Below are 13,388 nucleotides of genomic sequence, written 5' to 3' on the forward strand. Positions count from 1 at the left end.
AAAAACAGGATTTGCAGAATAGGACTAGGAAAGGGCCTTTATACTTGAGTAGGCATTCTAAAAATCCAGTTAAGTATAGACTCAAACTTCAACAGACCCAGGAATCTGCATATTAATAAGCTTCTTACGTATCTCCAGTGCAGTGGGTTAAGCTATAACAAAGAAACTGAGGCAGAAATATGCATGCAATATTCAGAACTCCATAAGTGTGCCTTTTCAACTTGATTATAGCACAAGTTTAAAAGGAAGCAGTTGTGATTATTAATTGTAAGTGGCTAGGAAATCATATTAATTTCACTTAATTGCAATCTCACTTGATTACTGCACTACTAGCACTTGTGGCTCAATATTTGTACATTGTGGGGTGTAGTCATGTGCATTATAAGATATTTAAGCAGTATCGTTGGCCTTTATCCACTAGGATACAATGTCACTCCCACCACTAGTGTGACAGCCAAAACCACCCTCAGATGTCTTCCTATGTCCTCTGAAGAGCAGAACCATTCCCAATAAAAAAACCATCCTCCACAATTGTTTGAGTTTAAACAATTTATCATTATGGCTCTCAATTCTGTGTTGAGTGAACTCAACAGTGAGGTGGTCATATTAGTCCCTCAGTACAGTAGAAATCTAAAGGTAAAATTCAAACATTTGGCAAAACACACAGCAGAATTTACTTTAGACTTGGGGAAATGAGCATTTGGGACTAGATCAGGGTGAATGGGACGTGAGGTTAAACCATATCTGGTGGTGGATTTTGTGACATATAATTTTGATTATTAGCTTAAGAGGAGATGGGATTAACAAAGAGACAGGTGTCCATGAAAAAAGCCCCTTTCATGGGAAGATCTTTCAGGGTGGAAAGCATCTTCCAATGGATGACCCAGATACAGAGGTCCTAACCACGAGGCAGTAACACCTGCCTGCCTTCATTGTTGCTATCAAGTGCCTCTGCTGTTTATATCACCACACGTGCACACTCCAGCGTCTTCAGCTTCCAACATTGACTCAAATGCAGCAGTTCTCTAAGACTTTTCCAGGTGCCAGAACCAGATCGGGACTGTTGAGGCATTCAACCTTATCCTGTAAGTACCTACCCTGTTTTCAGCCTTCCTAGTACATGCCACCATTGTTGGGCTACCCATCTCCTATAGTACAAACTGATCATGCATCCCCTTTAAGAATCTATACATGCACTGTCAGCACTGTTGACAGAAACAGGTGTGAGCAGACAGGACAGACAAATCTAGTGCTCACATGAGGTAAGATTGTGCCACTGTTAAACTTCAAGGAAGACAGCATTTGATTTAAGACACTCAAAAAAGAACTGCAAAAGCCTGAATTGTGACTCTTTAAATACAATAATGTTTTTCAACAAAGAGCAAGTTGATAGGCGTATGTGCTATAGTGTTTTTCAAATTGTTTCACCTGATGCTTTTACATGCCTGCTGGACCTTTTAAGTTATTACAGTTTTTGCTTTTTTTTTATAAATATTTGTATTGAAAGGTTTTTATTTTTCTCTCTGAGGCTTAGAAGAACCAAGGTGAACAACATGTTAACCATTTAGTATCAACTCCCATTTCCACAGAAGTATATCAGAATACTTGTGCTTATTTAGCAGACTTATCCCAAGGGTATATCATAGTCTGTTTTTATTTTATCTACACAAAATATGCTTTAGGGTGTTCATGATGTCTCTGTCATGTTATGTACCCCATACCTGAGTGGTCTGTTTGTTTTGTAAATATAACATTGAAATTAAATGATCAGTTATTATTGCCCTAGATATCCATGTAGTAAGTGATAATATGAGAGACTGAATCCAGTACTTAGAGAGTAAACTGAAAAAAAGCAATAGGTTAACAGTAAAAAGGCATGAGTTTCTAGTCCAACTCTGGCTATCAGAATATCATTTTCTGTTTATATCTTCTCAAAGATGTTATCCTGACATATTCAGAACACAAGTTACATTTCAATCATGATTTCTCCCTGGAAGATATCCAAAACTGATGGCTTGAAGGAATGTTAGCAGATGGTCATACTACATGACCCTGAAGCACTTGTCAGTTCAAACACTCTGAGATAGCTCAAATATGCTCTGTCCACAACTGGCTGTTGTCCTGGATTCTCCACGGGTGACCTAAGTTGAGCTTCCCTTCTGAAGGAATGTGCTAGTGTAGTTAGCAAGATGCTATCTACAATTTCCCCTTCTCTTGGGCATTTCATATGCAAATCTGCTTTCTGGTTTCCTACTTTGATGCAAACCAAACCAAGTCTTGCTATGCAACTTTTTGACTGTAGTTACTTTAGTGTATGTTTCCTCTCTCTGCTCACAGAACGCATTCTCTGTCTACCTGCCCAGTGGCCCATTCCAATCAACCTTTCTCACAATCACTGAACTGAAACTAAACAGCTTAGGCTCACTTTTCAGTCTTAATATTGCCCAACGGTTTTGTAGCATTTGAGGAAGGTTATGCCTCTTTTTTGAAATAGCTACGTGTCTTATGTCATACAATACTTCATATAATTCTAGACTTCCTACTTCATCATGGGCTGTTTGCTGATCATATGTCCTTTTTTCACACTTGACATGTTTCAATAGTGCCCTTGGCCCAAAGCCAAAGTGAACTGATGCTAATCCATGACTGTAATATCCATGATGTTCAAATCATGTATACAGTTACAAGGTCTCCAACAGAGCAGCAAGATGTATATACTCAACTGTATCCTCAACCTCTGTATTAAATAGGTACTCCCAAATTTATATCAATGTTTTAGTAGCATAACTTTTAGATAGCTATATTGTTTTCTGTCTTCTTCGTGTGGCTGCTGAACTCAGATATCCAATATTTGATGATCATTCCTTCTTGATTCATTCCTGTGATTGATCACATGATGGATCCTTTCCAGAAACATCTACAAGTTTTTAAATGAGTGAGTGAATGGTTTCCTTTACCTTTATATTTCATTCTAAGGTAGGTCAAGAAAATTTATAGACATTTGACCTTGCTGCTCAGTTGAACTTGAAGTTACCAAGGTATGTATTCGGGGAAATTAGAACCTGATGGTCACTGTGTCAGATATGACATCAAAAGTTGTTAATACCCCAACACTTTGGAGGAGAAATAATGCGACATAAATGTGAACCCCAATTTATACAGAAATATAGGTTTTATAGAAGGTCTTTCTATGCTGAGTTTTGTGGTATGATTCAGTTGTAATAAATACAGTTTAAATATCACCAATTATTGATGGTTCTATAGTTCACCAATGGTTACCAATATCAATACCTTCAGTAACCATTTTTCACTTTGTCATACTACAATTTTATGACTACCATGCCTATTTAATCATTAGTTAGTTGATAGTTGATTTAGCAATTATAACCAGGCCACAAACCATAGTTTTCCTAGCAGATTCCTCTAGGACAGATGTAATTTCAATCATCTGTGAATTCCAGAGGAATAGCAGGACTCAGTAAAATACTTGTTATTGAATAATGCTTCCCAGTCTGTTAGACATTTCCAAGTTTAAGTTTGTGTTTCTCAGCCTGAGTGCCCCTTTAATAAAAACCATGCATGTCTGTAGGCATGGGCTCTTTTTAATTACAGCTGCAAGAGCAATCCTATTCCTTACAGCTTACTTTATACTTAACACTTAGCTTAGAAAGAAATTATACAATAAACAGAAGGTGATGATAATGACATAGAGGAGGTGGCTTCTGATGTGGAAAATGGAATTGTGTCCAAGTGTCTCCTCTCCTGACACAGCTGACAGATTCCACAATGTGTGTCTGTCAGTCAATACACCTTGAACTGGGTCAGAGTGCTGCCTCTAGGAATTGGATCCCATTGATTTTTAATGAGTGTAATTGTCTCAAGTGTCACTGGAGTTGCTTCTCTCCTTCTCCCATTTCAAAAGTTAGCTTGGTTGTTAATGGGGGATCAGGCAAAGGGTTAACCAAAAGCTAACAATAGTTAGCCACAAACTGAAAGACAATCGAGTTGGGGGAGGGCGTTGAAGATGAACTTCCGACAGAGCAGTGACTAATAATGTCCAACCATTTATTTGCTTCAAAATTCATTGCAAAGGGCAATAATTGTTTTAAATAGAAAGGCTGTTGAATTATAATTGGGAGCAATTGAAACTCACTGAAATATTGAATAAAACATTAGCTATTTTAACCGGTGTTATCTTTATAATTATCTTCAGGAGCAATGGGGACATGGACCGTGATTGGCTATGAGCCTCACCCATTCCCTGGTGTCTTTGGCTGTCTATTATGGCATGGGTTTATTAACAAGAGCTGTGGCTAAGTAGACATTAAGTCCCTCTGCTCTCCCCTGCATGGATCTTTCTGAATGCACTACTAGATAAGGACCAGTGCAGATTCTGTTTCCAAAAGAGTGAGCTTTAGGCATGTGACAGAGAAATATACAGGCCTGGGTATCCAGTGACAGCATCAGTGGGCTCTGAGCAGTAGTATTTCCACAAGCCATTATGATGTCACTCAGCATGCATCTCCCAAGCACAGCCTAGGCAGGGGCTATTAACTGCTATTTTCCAGCTGTCACCTTCACCATGTCTGCTGTCACATCGTTTGTCCAACTGATTCCAACTCCACGACACATGTCCTCCTTCCTCTTGTTGCCCTGCTCCCACAGGCAGGTTCTTTGTATATTCCATCTGCCTATGATATAGAACTGACAGACAAAATGGGATGGAGGCAGGAAGCTTAGGTGACTGTGATTAGAATGTATGATTCAGGGAGGGCGGACAGGCTCAGATGACACATCTATGACAATGGTGGAGCGCAAAGGGAAGGAGGCTTTCTGTGCCCTCATTGCACTCTGAGGCTTGATAACAGGACTTGTGCCTTGAAGTTCAATATTTCTGGGTTCTAGACTTAGCCTAGCATCTAAAAGGTGGACAATAAGTCATTTTTCTGAATGAAAAATGATAGATAACTGTGGTAGATAGCATTCAGGAGTCAGACTAAGCTGAATTCAAATTTTGCTTCCTCTTCTGACCCAGATACAGTCAGTAATGACATTGTCTAAATAAGCGTGGACAGGTATGGAAAGCAGAGCTGGGCACTCCACTTTCACCATGGGGAGTCGATCTGAGAGGAGCCCCTAACATGCATGAATTCATGAAACTGCAGAACAGAGAATCTGTGCACACTGAGCCTCTTACCAGAGATCAAAAATATGGCTACCACCTTAAAGAACCATGCTAGCTTCCCCAAAGAAAACTGCAGTAATTGACAATGCCTCTCTTATGGCACACGTAGAGTAAGCCAGAGAACATTCATTATGCCTAACTCTGACCTTCATTCTCTGCCTGTCATGAGCTATGCTTTTCAAAGGAAACCTTTTTCAGCTTGTCATTCAACAAAGAGGAAAGCTACAGAGCCAGATTTCAGGCATCTTTTCCCAAAGTCTCCACTAAGATCATAAGATATGAATAGAAATAAGCAAGAATAGAAGATAAAAGGACTGTCTGACAATCTGCTTGGTCTTCTCCTCCACCAGACACCATCTTTTCATCAAGCTTTTCAGAATCCACCAGCTAGATGGGAGACACATCGCCCTTGGTATTTATGATTGGCCTTGGGACTACAGATCTGCTTTTGTTCCTTTTATTACTCCAGATGACATCACAAGAGTCAAATATATGATTTCTGCAATTTTACCTTTACTCGTTATTGTATTCTTTCCAAATACATGAAGGAAGTTAGCGAGTACATGGGGTTAAGGCAATAAAGCTGAAAGGGACTCGGATGAATTTAGTGTTAGGAAGACCTGGGGTTACTTCCCAGGGAAAATGCCTGAGGATGCAGAGGGAGGCTCAGTCAGAAGCCTATATTATCACACCCTCTCCCTCTCCTCTCTTCTCTCTCTTCCTCCTTCCCTTCCCCCTCTCTCAATGGAAAAAATGAAATGTCCAAAGTCAAGGTCAAAATATCAAAGCTTGATTTAGAGATAAAACACATGTATAGGCGCTGGCACCAGCTTGGTCCAGATGTCTGGGAAGACTAAGGCCTGGGACTTCTATCACGCAGCTGGTGTTAAATAATATGGACAGAGTAGAACAATGCTTGCAAGGTGATCCTACAGGAGTATTTTTTTTAAAGGAGGGTCTGGACAGTGCACACCTGGAGAGATCATCCTCTGGAAGGAAGCAGTGCTACCAGAACAAGAAACACTAATGTTGTTGTCAGCTACATTCCTAAGAAGAAAAGGAAGCTTCATCCACTAGCCAGCTTGCCAAAAGATTGCAATGTGCAGCGCAGGGTGATGTATTTTGTCTCAAGCTCTCTTGCATTCTGTTGTTCTTTCCAACAAGAGAAACGAGACTTGAGGAGTCAGTATTATCATTGGAGACCTCTTAGAATGGAAAACTCTTGACTGTAACCTCCTCGTTAGCAAATGCTCATCATGTAATGAAAAGAAGAGTTCACTCCTGCAACCTGTGGCTTTTTTTCTTGCTTTGCATCATGTGTGGGGTGGTAACCCTTGAATCAATATTAGAGGAACTGTCTGCTGCCCAGCACCCTGAAATGAAGGCATGAGCTCTGGATCCATAGGGAATCTCTGTGCTCTGAGCAAGCTCAGTAAATCTGTATTTCTGGGCTTTGTGGCAGGTTCACTTCAAGCTGTTGGCCATGAGAAAATATACAAAATAAAGTATGTTTTCCTTTCCCACCCCTCCTGAAGCTGAAAGGCAAGTTACACTTCTACAAGAACACACATCATCCAGATGTGGAGTGTCTATGTAACCTTCAGTGATTGCCTCATCAAACAGCTAGAAACCAAGGAAAGCTGGAAGACTTCACTTCAGGGAGGGGCACAAGAATGCTGTGTACAGAGGAATGCAGGTCAGGGTTCAGAACAAGAACTTACTTAAAGTCAACAAGGACTAGTAAGTAGTCCCTCCCTCTTAATTAAACACAGATTCTTTTCTCCTACATTAGAATCTGAACATGGCTTCCCATTCCTCTACTTGTTCCAGTTCCTCCCCACCTAGCCTCCCTGATGGATCCACTCCCTTTCTATCTCTCACAAGAAAAGAACAGGTTTCTAAGAGATAACAACAAAACACAACGAAATAAAATATAAGAAGATAAAACCAAAGCCATCATATCAAATTTTGACAAGATGAAATCTTTTTTTAAAAAGGGAGAAATAAAAGAGCCTCAGGAGAAAGCACAAGAATCGGAGACCAACATGTTTAGGCGTTCCATAAAAGTGCTGAACTGAACGCTATATAGTATATGTGCAACGTACTCAGTGCAGACCTGTGTCGGTTCTGTACTTTCTGCTTCAGTCTCTGTGAGTTCATAGGAGATCTGTTCAGTTGTTTTACGGGGCCTCTTTCTCCTGGGGTCTTTGATCTCCTCTGTCTCCTCTACTCCTTCTTCCTCCTTCACTGTAGGGTTTCCAGGCAGACTATTTTCAGAAGGACTATAGAAGTATTATTCAGAAGTTTGATTTTGCTTCTGCTAAAGGAGAGCTGGTAAGGCACACACAGGTTGTGTTCCTACTTACAACACTAAAGTCCCGGCAAGCATAAAGACTGCCCTTAAGTTCTTAATGAATGAATGAATATGAATTCAGAGAGAGGTTGTGACAAAACCAAGAGGTGAGAAACTGTGAAGACAGGGATTTGAGTGCAGCTAAAGTAATTTATTTGTCCATCAAAGTGTTGATCTATGAGCCTTCTTAGTTACTCAGATGCAAGGAACCTTCATCTTGGTTCCAGGTGTGATAATAATTTCCTATTATTATGTTGAATTTATTACTTTTCATAACAATGGTTTGAAAATTTGGATGCTGAGAGAAAAAAAGACAGATTGGTTCTCATGAAAATGCCAGTACTTTCTCAGAAATGGTGGTCCATTATTCCAATATTGGCCAATAGGATTTGAAACAAACATTTCCACTAGAGTAGACCATACAGAAAATATATACCAGACACCATAGTTAAAACTCTAGCTGAGAAAGAGAGTCCACACTGGCAGCCTTCATTCAAAAACCAAACAAAACTATTTGGAACACTTGGGCATGGCTCTTGCTGGTAGCTTGTCACTACTTGTGATGACTCACTCTCAATTTGACTGGGTTACAATCAACACATCTGTGCCTTGGCGAGTGTGTTTCTACACTTGTTTAACAGAAGAGAAAAAACCCATGCAACTTAAGTGGCACCGTCCCACTGGTTGAGACACTAGACTTGTTTCAAAAAGGAAAGTTCACCGAGTGCTAGCACTCATCTCTCTCTGCTTCCTGGGTACAAAGATCACCAAAATCACTGCCTTGGGCTCCTGCTGACATACAGTCTCCACCATGATGGACTGTGTCCTCACACTGTGGTCCAAAATCAACCCCTCCTCCCTTACAGTGCTTCTTGTCAAGTATGTTGTCACAGAAGACTAGTAAAGTAACCAAAGCATTGTGGGTATGGGACAGTGCCTCTGGAGCATGCCTATCTGCACTGAAATCCACACATTAATATGGACATTTCAGCTGAAAGCATGTGTGAGGAAGAGTGCTCTAGAAAAAGCATTGTATTTACAAACCTTGCACAGGATGGTAGAGGAGAGCCAGATGCTACAACAGCATGGGGGTCGATGACAGCCAAGGGCAGGATGTATGATCGAGTCAGGAAAGCCCCTTTGCAAGTATGGAACCCAGAAAAGCATCTTGCATTGGTGAGTCTGCACCTGAGATGTAGTGAAGGAAAAAAAAATCTAGGAATTTCCATGAAATCTCTGTGATGCACAATTCTGGACCCAAGATGACTTTCAGATTTATATCAATGGCTTAAACATTTCAAAATGTTAAACACAGTGCCAATGTGTAAGTGCTAAGTGAGTTGTTCCCAGGATGGGTCTTTTCTTCAAACATTAGTAAGAAATTCAAGACACATCACAGAGTATGAAATGAAAAATGGTGCCCTTCTGCACAGCTCACCACATCAAATGTTACACACATGCTAATAAAACTCCTGGGGTGAGGGAGATTGCTATCTCTAATTCAGGTGAAGACCTGAGAAGGGTGCCCATGACATACCTCTCAATTAGGAAGAGGAACCAATGACGGACTAGTGTAATTCTTTCTCCCAAGTCTCCCACCCATGCCTATGTCTACTGCATCTCTGTACAAAAGATTTCAAGAACAGAATACACAAGGATGATTCTGTCTATTTTTTTGTTTCTGGAAGACCTAAGAGAGGGCGGGCGGGTAATTCTTATGTTTTCTGAGCAACAGGTAACATCAGAGGACATGAGTTTTTACTGAATACACTTTGCCAGGGACTCAGACCTCACTGTATATCAGGATCATGGACTAAATGCTCCCCATCATATGGATTTTTCCTGTAGAGATGTCAGAATTTCTGACATTTTAAAAACTGCTCATGCTAACATGGTCAGCCAATGGGTCGGGTGTAGGCTCAATTTTCTTAACAAATATATTTTATTACGAACTTATTAACCAAATGTACGTCACTTATAACCCGAGTAACCTAAACGATAGCAAAAGAAGATTACTGAATACAATAACAAAACTGTAAGGATATCAGTTCTGAGGAACGATTCTCCTGGCATAATCAGCAGGATTTCTTCTGCTGGAACCTGGAGCAACCAGAATCTGGAACATCAGCAGGAGCCTGGAGCCATGAAGCCTTCCCTCGGGTGGTTCTCTCTAGGAGCGTCTCGACATGGAGCAATGAACAGCCAAAAACTATTCCAAGTCTCCAAAAGCCCTGCCTCTTGTTTTTGGCTCACTTAAATATCTCCTCCCAGAGTCTGTTCACAGATCTTTTCAGCTGGCAACAATCAAGCTCCTGCATGGTGTGGTTTGCCTTTCTAGTGGATGAACATCACCTGTTCTCTCACAGGACCGTTTGCCATGCCACATTTGGGATCATAACAAAAACAGGGTTTATTTCTCCTTCAGTCAGGCTTAGGTTTCCTAAATTTTTTTCAATTCTAAATTTTTATTCTATTTTAATTCTGTGAACTGACTATATTAATCTCTTCCCCCTCTCTGCTCCCTCCCTCCTACCCCTTTTGTACAGATTGCCTCACGGGGTATTTCTGCTTTCCACTCCCCATTACCTTGTGAAGGCTTAGGCTTCTACAGCTGAAAACTATAGGCAAATGTCTTGAACAGAATTGCATTTCTCTCATTTCAGGATCCTAGATGAAGATGTTCACAGATGTAGTGATAACAAGGGTGTCTCCTTTGAACAAAATATACCTGGCTGTCTTTTTGCTGTGTTATCAATAATGGGGAATAGAGGGAATTCTCTCCCATAAGTGTTTTTTTAATAAAGAGCCTAACTCAGTTTTTGAGAGCCTCACGTTCACAATGCATTTTTATGAGACCTCATCTTCTAATGCCACTCCATTATGAGTTATCACATAGAAAATGGTGTGACATACAACACAGTGTGTAACAGCACTCCCTCTTTTATCCTTAAAACTTTGAGTTTATCTTTAATGGTCTATTATTTCATTTCAGCTTCTAATTATCACTCAACAAAATAATGGCCCAGCTCTGTTTTCCCTTCCACACCCAACAGGTTGCATCCTTAGCACTAATATCTGTGAGTGATATCATCCAATATGTTCACTGGATTCCTCAACCTGCAACATTTGTGTTCAGAATAAAAGCTTATCTCTACACCGAGGAGGTTATAGGGACTGAGCCCTCACTATGACAACATTGCTGGGAGGACTGAATTCCATATGCCTGGTCCACTGTCCGAGAAGTATCTTTGTGCAACACAATGATGAAATCTTTCCAGCGGCCTTTCTCCTCTGTATGAAGTGCAGGTAGCAGGCTTCGGTGCGGTGTTTCTAAATTTCAGCCACAAGTTGTCTGTTTAAGGCTTCCATAAGCTAATAGCTCTTCCTGACTCCGAGCATGCCTTCTTCCCTTAGTAAAACCTATGGGCATTTACGAGCTGACTGCACTCTCAGACTGGCTAGTGTTCACCTCTTTATCATTTCTTTCTCTTTGCTCTCTTCAGTTTTTGTTGTTGTTTTTGTTGTTGTTGTTGATGTTCTTGTTTTGTTGTTGTTATTTGTTTTACCTCCTTCCTGTATCTTTATCTTCTTGTGACACACCTTAAGCCAGCAGCTGTCAGCTAAGTAGTTTGCAAATGCTCCTGTTTGTACCCATTTCTCAGGGAGTGATGCTCAAAGCCTGGGCTAGGATCAGCAGCAGCTGCTGCCTCTGCAGCAGCTCAGAGCTATTAGAAATCCAGGTTTCCCTGGCTCAGCCCATGTCCCGGAATCAGAAACTGGACTGCAGCCCAGTGTTCTCTGTGTTAGCAAGCTCTCCAGGTGATTCCTGTGTAAGAGAAGCTTCGGAACCACTGGTCCAGGGAAATTTAGCTACAAAATGCACACGGCCAGACACCAATTGGTTCTAGATTCCCTGTGGTTTTGCCGAGAAAGGCCTGGCAGCCTACATTAGGACTTGGCTGCCTGTGTGCTTTCCTTCCATTTAGTGAGCTACATGTTACCAAGTGGTTTTTGCAGGTGTTCCCTGAAAATTATTCCTCTTCATGGCACTTGAAACCAGTTGCAGGTGGGTATGTTGCTACCACATCCCAACTGGCTTTCTAGTCTCTGCTTGCCTGCCAATGACGGGGGATTTTTAATATGTTTTGGCACCTTTGTCATGTTCTGAACACCAGGAGGAGAGAGGTCTTATTTGCATCAGCTCTGTATATCTCTTGTTGTAACCTGTGCTCCAATTATGAAACTGGGCAAGTAACTAGTAGAATTTTAGCCACACCCACACATAGACATCATTAGTCAACCAGGAAGGATAAGGTAACCAGGTAAGCACTACCTTTTGAGCTTTCCCATGAGGAAGCGTGGCTGTGTGACCTTCAGATCCACTGCTAACGGCAGCATCTATGCACACAGGGTGAACGACAGAGAGGAAAGAATTCGATCTAGTGATAATTAAGCTCAGAAATACACAGGCATCAATTATTCAGTTTCCACAAGTCCTCATTAATATAGACTTCTCAAGTGCAGACAGAATGATAATTCCAATGAGAACTAGGCCCAAGTTTAGCTTTGTGTGCTTTTTCAAAAGAAGAATGGGAGGCGGGGTAGGGAGAGGCTGGTGCAGCGACCTGGGGGTGAGAGCAAAGGGCCTGACCAAGCAGTGGTGAGTATGTCCGACTTCAGCGATGTCCATAAAGGAAAAGTTCTGTCCACAAATGACCTCCCTTTAATTTCATGTTTGTAATTTTGCCTTACATATCTCCAAAATACAAAAGGCTTGAAAGAGTTGATCCACGGCAGCTTGCAATTTACATTCATTTGTCATCAGGTCATATTGCTGCATATAAAAATTAGACATTATTCTTCCTTTTTTTTTTTTTTTTTTTTACAAATTTACAAATTTGTACATTGTAAAAAGATAGCTCAGTAAACAAGGTTTCCTTGTATTCTTAGAGCATGCATTGGGGCACCTATACTACTTAAATTTATATTCATCCCATTCCTTCACTTTGTGACTTGCCAATTTAAACCTGGAGCCCTCTTTGAATCCTTTATGAAAGGAATGGTCCAGAATTCACTTTCAGCCCTGTTTCAACTGGAGAATGAGCCTTAGTTGTTGGAAATATCTAAAGTCTGAGAACACACAGCACGACTGTGGTCACTGGAAAACCTAACCCATTCATCTTACATTTTGATACTAGAACTAACAGGGAACTCTGCAAATGTTTGTTCAAATCTAAATCCAAGTCCTCGGAGCCTAAGATTCAGCAATTTCTTCCCCAAGTGTTTACTTGCGAGGAGCCCTTGCAGGTGTGCGCACAGGGGGACGCTGCCCATGGCCTCTAGGGTTTTTCATCAAAACAGGTAAGCTTAGGCAACAACTCAGAGAACCTGATTAGGCCAATGCCATGCATGGATGATGGGCAGCTCTGCAGGGAAGAACTTAACCAAAACTAGGAAAAAGGAAAAGGCAATTTGAAAGCAAAATGTTAGAGAGGAAAAGACAATTTAAGAGATATCAGCCAGTGTAAAGAGATAAGTGGGGAACACTTTAACAGTGCCTATGAAGAAACAGGTTAATTAGAAAAGAAATCAGAAAGTAATGCCCTGTGTTCCTTATATGTACATATTAACATATGAAAGGGAGGCAAATTTCTCATGACATGGGAGAAAGATATATCGTACACCAGCACCAAAGTCAGAATTGCTGAAGGAGGTGAGAAGAGGAACCCGACTTTGCAATGTTAAAAATGCTTTATTATTGAAAGCTAAGCAGGTAAATAAGCGATGGTTCCTTCTGCTCTGTGATGAAGAAAGTAACCCTCTGCTGCTCCGAGAGTGGTCTGGCCGGGA

Source organism: Acomys russatus, chromosome 7, assembly GCF_903995435.1.
Source record: "Acomys russatus chromosome 7, mAcoRus1.1, whole genome shotgun sequence".
NCBI lineage: Eukaryota > Metazoa > Chordata > Mammalia > Rodentia > Muridae > Acomys > Acomys russatus.